The following is a 6,000-nucleotide window of genomic DNA, read 5'->3' as shown; positions in this document are numbered from 1 at the left end:
TTTTGAAACCATCTAGCTCATCCCCTTCCAATTCCAACCTGGTTGTTCCCAGTCCTCTGGTTTTTAGCGATTTATCTGGTCTAATTTTAAAGGACTCAAGAGATGGAGTTTCCACTGCTTCCCGTGGGAAATTAGCCCACGGTCTGATAGACACGGCCAGGATATTCTCCTGATGTTCAACCTTCAGTGGGTTTCCTTTGTTCAGTTTAATCTCATTACTCCCAGTTATTCCCCATCGGTCAGTGCTAAGCACTCAGTCCCTCTCTTTTGTGTTTACACCTTCACAGTTGGATACAGTTGTCTTTAGAAAAATCTGGTAGGCTTGATTACATATTATTCACCCTTTCAAATGCAGAGATAAAACCAAAAATATGAGCAAAGGATAGTACAAGTTAGTCTTAAAGGATGTTTTCAAGACTTAATCTGTTTTCAAGACTTCCATTCACCAAACCTAGCTGAGACCTGCTCACGTTTTTTAGGATACAGTGGCTCGTGACCCAACGCAAACCTACTGCCTCTTTCCTACCTGTGTCAGAACTATGGGAACATGTTATACAAGGTGGGAGTAACGGATGTGGGAAACCAAAATCAGGTTTCTATAATAAGAGGACACAGAAGCTAAAGAGTTGCAAGAAAATGTGTTTAGTGGAGTGGCGTTAAAAAAGATCACCGAAAATATCTCAATGTGGGTGCTGCACTAGCTCAGCTTAGGAAATACCAGACAGTAGCATGGCAATTAATGCCAGAGAGACAAGTCAAAATTTTCGCTTGGGAAGGATATGACAAATCTGAAGTAGAAAGGCTGGTGAATCATAAGCATGAAGACAGCTGCTGAAATGGTATTTCTGGTGAGATCCTTCAGAGGCAAAGTACAGAGAGGGAGGAAAAGGTGATTGAAAACAGCTATTTCTTGAATTTGCAGAAAATGCTGAAAAGAGAATGAGGATCCCTTAACACCTTGTAAGAAAGATTAAAGACGCGGAAGCTGAAATAGAATTGTGGAAGCCAAATGAAAGCATGAAGAGTAACCTGAGCAAATCTCTTGAAAGTAGGAGACAGATCAGAGGAGGGAGCAGTAGTGTTAGCTGGAAATAAATCAATAGAGGCTTTTGTGGGACCCTTAAGGGATAACTGGGCTTTCCGGAAGCTTGGGCTGAAATGCAGCATCAATAGAACAGTCTGTTCCTTGTTAGCCTTCATCGTAAGGAAGCTGCTGAGAGAGATGCACTATTCCTTCCTCTTCCCCCACAAGCTCCTGTCTTTAAAATACCGGAGTCTTACAAGTAAACAGCTTTAAAATGCTTTTAAAGTGACAGTTTAAAATTAGAATGAAAGACTCGCCTTACCTGCAGTTCTGAACTTTATGGAAGTCATGAGCTAAGCACCCTGATTCAGTGGAGCTCAGGTGGCAGAAGCCAAATCAGGGAAGATCTAGGTCAGAACTGAAGAAGAAAACTGAGCAGTGATTGTAGATGTGCTGCTCAAGGAGCAGACCCACAGCAAGGAGGAGAGAGCACCTGGACAGGCAACGGGAGTCAAGGACAGGTTTCTTAAGGTGGGAGAGACTAAAGTATCCTTGGGAAGCATTGCTCCTTGCACCTGCAGATACGCTATTTCCTCTTTCACAGTGAATCCACTGAGGAGGCAGCAAGAGAACATGACTTTTATCAGGGATAATGACTGTAACTCTGTGGCACTGACATTATCAAGGGCCGCTCGAATAGGATGTGCACAAGCTCCGGGCTCTTGTCCTTCGCGCACAACTGAAAACATAAAGAACATCCAGATACTAAGCAGGATGAAAAGCCAGTTGTTATGGGCTCAAGCACAGCTACTCCCGGGACACTGGATTGCTTTGCAGTCCGTCTGGACTGCAGCGAGGTGTGGAAGAAGATTCTCTGGCATATCTTCATGAGCTAAGTGTAAAGTTATTATTGTTATGTGATGGGCTAGTGGTAGAAACTGGATGAACTCATCTGGAGACAGCAGAATCTCCTTTCAACTAGCTCAATTCAGGTTACACCAAGTAGAGAGACAGAGCCTAGCCAGACACCTCTAAGCCCAGAGATATATTTTCAAATGTGTAAGACATTCAGATTTTGAATTTTAGATGTTTAAACCCAATATCCTCTCTTGCCATAGATAACCTTTTGTAATGTATGTTTAAAAAATAATTTTCTCTATGACCTCCTGCTTTTTTTCCTTACACATTTTTTCTCATTGGACAGACCGTAAGGTTTAAGATGGTACATTTTCCATTTGACTTCCTACAGCATGGAACACGCTGAAGCGCCTGGTGCCTGGCCGGGGTTGCCGGCACTCCAGTTCTCAGGCAGGAGTGAAGAAAGGCTGCAAAATGGCAAATAGGATCTCAGGTTGAACTTTTTGAAAAAGAAAATAAATATGGGGTTATGCTGATAGATAAGACATAGGGAGATTTTAAACACTGAATTAGGAGTTGTCAGGCTATGTCATTTTTATTTCAGCTGGAAAGTAATAGTACAAATACAAAAATATTGTATAGGCCAAAATCTAGTGATCTCTTTTAATTCTGCATTTTGCAGTGACTCCGCCTAAGCCATTTGTCTAGATATTATTTGGCTGGGCTGTAGTGGTGTGGTATGCAATTTCACTTAGTTATCCATTTTAAGGATCAGCCTTCAACTCAAAAAGGTAAGAGAAATGTCAGGACAGAAAGCAAGAATCTGTGATTCACAAGATGTCACATGCTTCGGTTTCTTGACTGAAACTTCTGAAATGAGAACCACCTGCTCCTGGTAGTAATGCAGCATCTCTTACTGGAAAGTCAAACAGCTATTCCAGTAGAGTTCGGGGGGGGGGTTGGGGGGGGAAGCTACAAGAAAGAAATTCTGCCAGAAGCTTCGGCAGCAGTCCTGTGAGACCAGAAAGGAAGTACAGCAGATCCTTCAGAGTCTGAGAGCCCAGCAGAAGGTTGCTAGTTCCAGTGAAATTAAGACAAAGCAGAATTAAAAATACAACAAAAGATGAAGGCAGTAAAAGAAACGCAGCGAGGCAAAAGGGGGTGGTATTAGGAAGCGGCCAGGGTGCAGCAAGCAGAGTATGAACTAGCAGTGGATCTACCGGGCACGGGGTCGAGTGGCTGAACCCCAGCGCAACTGGCCGGCGCTGTGACATGGGCCGCCCCTCAAGAAGCTGCTGCTGCTGCTAAATAGGACACTTTGCCCTGTGCAGTGCCACTGCTGGGTACGAACAAGCAGTAATACGACGGCCCCTACAGCGGTTTGTGTTCATTTGTTGTGGCACGCTCCCTAATAGCTTGGAAGTAGAGCTGATAGGCATCTCTAAAATCAGGGCTGTAACTTCTCGATTTTCGAAAGAAAATCTAAGACTACGCTTGCCCGCATCACATATTTATGTTGTGAAAGGCATCTTAGAAATGTCTGCAAAGGGCCGGCTTGTAACACTCTTCTCTAGAGTAGCACTTTGCTCTTGGATGTCACTACACTTGGCTGTCCACTCGACTAGATGAACCTCCACGTTTTCAAGAGTGATTTGAAAATACGAGTTGGAGAAGGGAAGATGATATCCAGAAAGAAGGAGAGGGGTAGAATCTGGCCTCTAGCGATACGCAATATTTGGGTGGGAGGTGCTGAAAGCATACAACTGTTGCTTCCATGTTGATTGCAATGGAATCTAAAGGAATTGTAATTAATATGACACGAAAGCTCAGATGGAGTGGCCTGGCATAAACCGAGCCTGTGGTTAGTTTAAACATCTATCACGCTGACCTCTCGTAAATCAGGGTCAGGAAACAATGAGAGGGCAGGCGAGTGTTTGCGCTGTTGTTTGCTGACTGGCTGTTCAAAGGAATGCTGGAAGAATGTGCCAAGAATCTGGCTTTGTCAGGAAAAAAAGTTCTTGTTTTTTAAAAGACTGACAGATCTCTCGAGACAAAGAGGAGCGAGCTGGCGCACAGGTGAAGAAGACTAAAACCAGAAGCAGGACTTCCAGAAGTTTCTCCAGGTGCTGCAAATAATTAAAAATCGTGGGAGAGGCACAAGGCATCAGCCCGTGATCCTGCATCGCGCCGCGCCTGCGTGCGAAACAAGTACGGAGGGTGGGAGCGAGGTGGGGTTACGGCACCTCGGCACCGCGTAAGGCTTGTGCGGGAGCCTGCCCGCTTCAGGGGGTCGGGGAAAGCGAACCCGGGGTTGCTGAGGTAACCGTCAGTTGCAATGCACGGGGAAAAGCAGATGGGCAAGCTCTGGCGTGGCCACAAAAATCTAGGCCAGGAACTAAGATGAGGCCCAGCGTATATTTTATGCTATTGTCATGGCCAGAAGGGCTCAAATGATGAAGGAGATTCCCTCAAGCCAGTTGCTCTCGCTTTAAGGCTGCCTTCTTGTGCCATAAAATGTCACTGGAGCGAGAGAAAACAATTTCCTGGTTGCTGGAATAATTCAGCATTTAAATGGGAGCGCTGCGACGCGCTGTCAACGCACACAAGACGTAGCGGAAAAGGCGCGTGAACCTGCTGCGGAAAGCACAGAGGGGAGTAAAAAGAAATATGATTCAGATGAGCAATCTGGATGCCACCTTTGAAACGTACTGGTTGGGAGGAGGGAAAGTGAGCATCCTTAGTTAAAACCAAACTTGTGAGGGTTCCCTTAACCATAATTTCTAAAGCCAATAAGGTAGAGCTAACGAAGTACACTCAATAGGCAATCGAGCAGGAATCCTGTGACTGACTTAAAATGCTGAACACAGAAATTCTGGTAGAGCTCTGGAAAATAACTGAGAATATGGGAAGCAGAAAAATACCTTTTAGCTGAGACTTTATTGCAAACAGGGATAAAAATACTGATTTTTATTCTGAACTGTTGTTCTATGTCCACATTTCTCCTAACAATCATTATTATAGGAATATTTTACATAAGTAAGAGCTCCTTTTTGTCTTTCACAAAGCAATTAATGCAGATAGTGAAACATGAATGGTTAATTGCATATTTTAACTCTTAGAGCAATTTTGGTATGATGACTTTGCATTGAATTAACTCAGAAGAGCGATGGCAACTTCCCAGGATTTTTCGCCTCAGATGAACCTATAGACAAAAGATCAAATCATAAGTGCTTGTTTTCCTGGAATGGCTAATTAGAAGACCTTTGAAAATATGCTGGCAAAGGGCTTTTGCAAAGTGTGTCAGGGCAGAGGAAAATTAAAAAAAAAGCCAAAAACCCTCCAAACCCTAAATTCTTAAGTAATTGTTTATGAGTTTGCAGCTCTATCTGTTAGCTATTAGTTATCTTTCGGATAAACACGGTACTATCTACTGGGACACTACATTTCCCTATATATCAAAACTGAAGGAGTGAAAGCAGCGGCTCCTTTCAACAGCAGCAGAGGACATTAGCCAGGCCTTGTTGCCTTAGTGTTTCAAGTATCTTGGTACTACAGTTTTGATTAAACCTACACATGGAAATCACCTACTTCCTTGATCTTCAAAATACTTCCCACCCACCCAATTATTTCAGTTGGAGCCACGGGCTGCCAAGGGAACGGTAAGTCAGAGATGGTATTTTTGGACTGTAAAATACACATTTATAGAGCAGTCTGCGGGCAAGAGCGAGAGCCAGCAGAGGATGAGAAAAACTGGTTCTGGAAAGAAGCTGAGTAAAGATAGCACCGGCAGTCGGGGAGGGCAGCACAAATGCTGGGAGAAAGACAGGGATGTTTAAAGAAGTTAACTTGGTGACTTTTTTTTCTAGAGCTTGTTCTCGGTGAAAAGCTAACTCCTACATCTTTACAGTTTTAAGCTGTGCTCCCATCTGCTCTAACACTGAGAGCTGAGCTCGGAAAATACCAGGAGACCTCGGCAGGATGCTGAAGATGACATTGGTCGCTGCGTCACCATCTCTGCTCTGCCTGGAGAGCCTCCCGGTCCTGCGGGAGCACTCTGCTTCTGGCGAGGCGCTTGGGCTGCTGCGTAAACCAGAGCCGATGATAGTCCTTCTCATCCT

Source organism: Mycteria americana, chromosome 2 (genome assembly GCF_035582795.1).
Source record: "Mycteria americana isolate JAX WOST 10 ecotype Jacksonville Zoo and Gardens chromosome 2, USCA_MyAme_1.0, whole genome shotgun sequence".
In the NCBI taxonomy this organism is placed as follows: Eukaryota; Metazoa; Chordata; class Aves; order Ciconiiformes; family Ciconiidae; genus Mycteria; species Mycteria americana.
Note: the sequence above shows the minus strand (reverse complement) of the source record.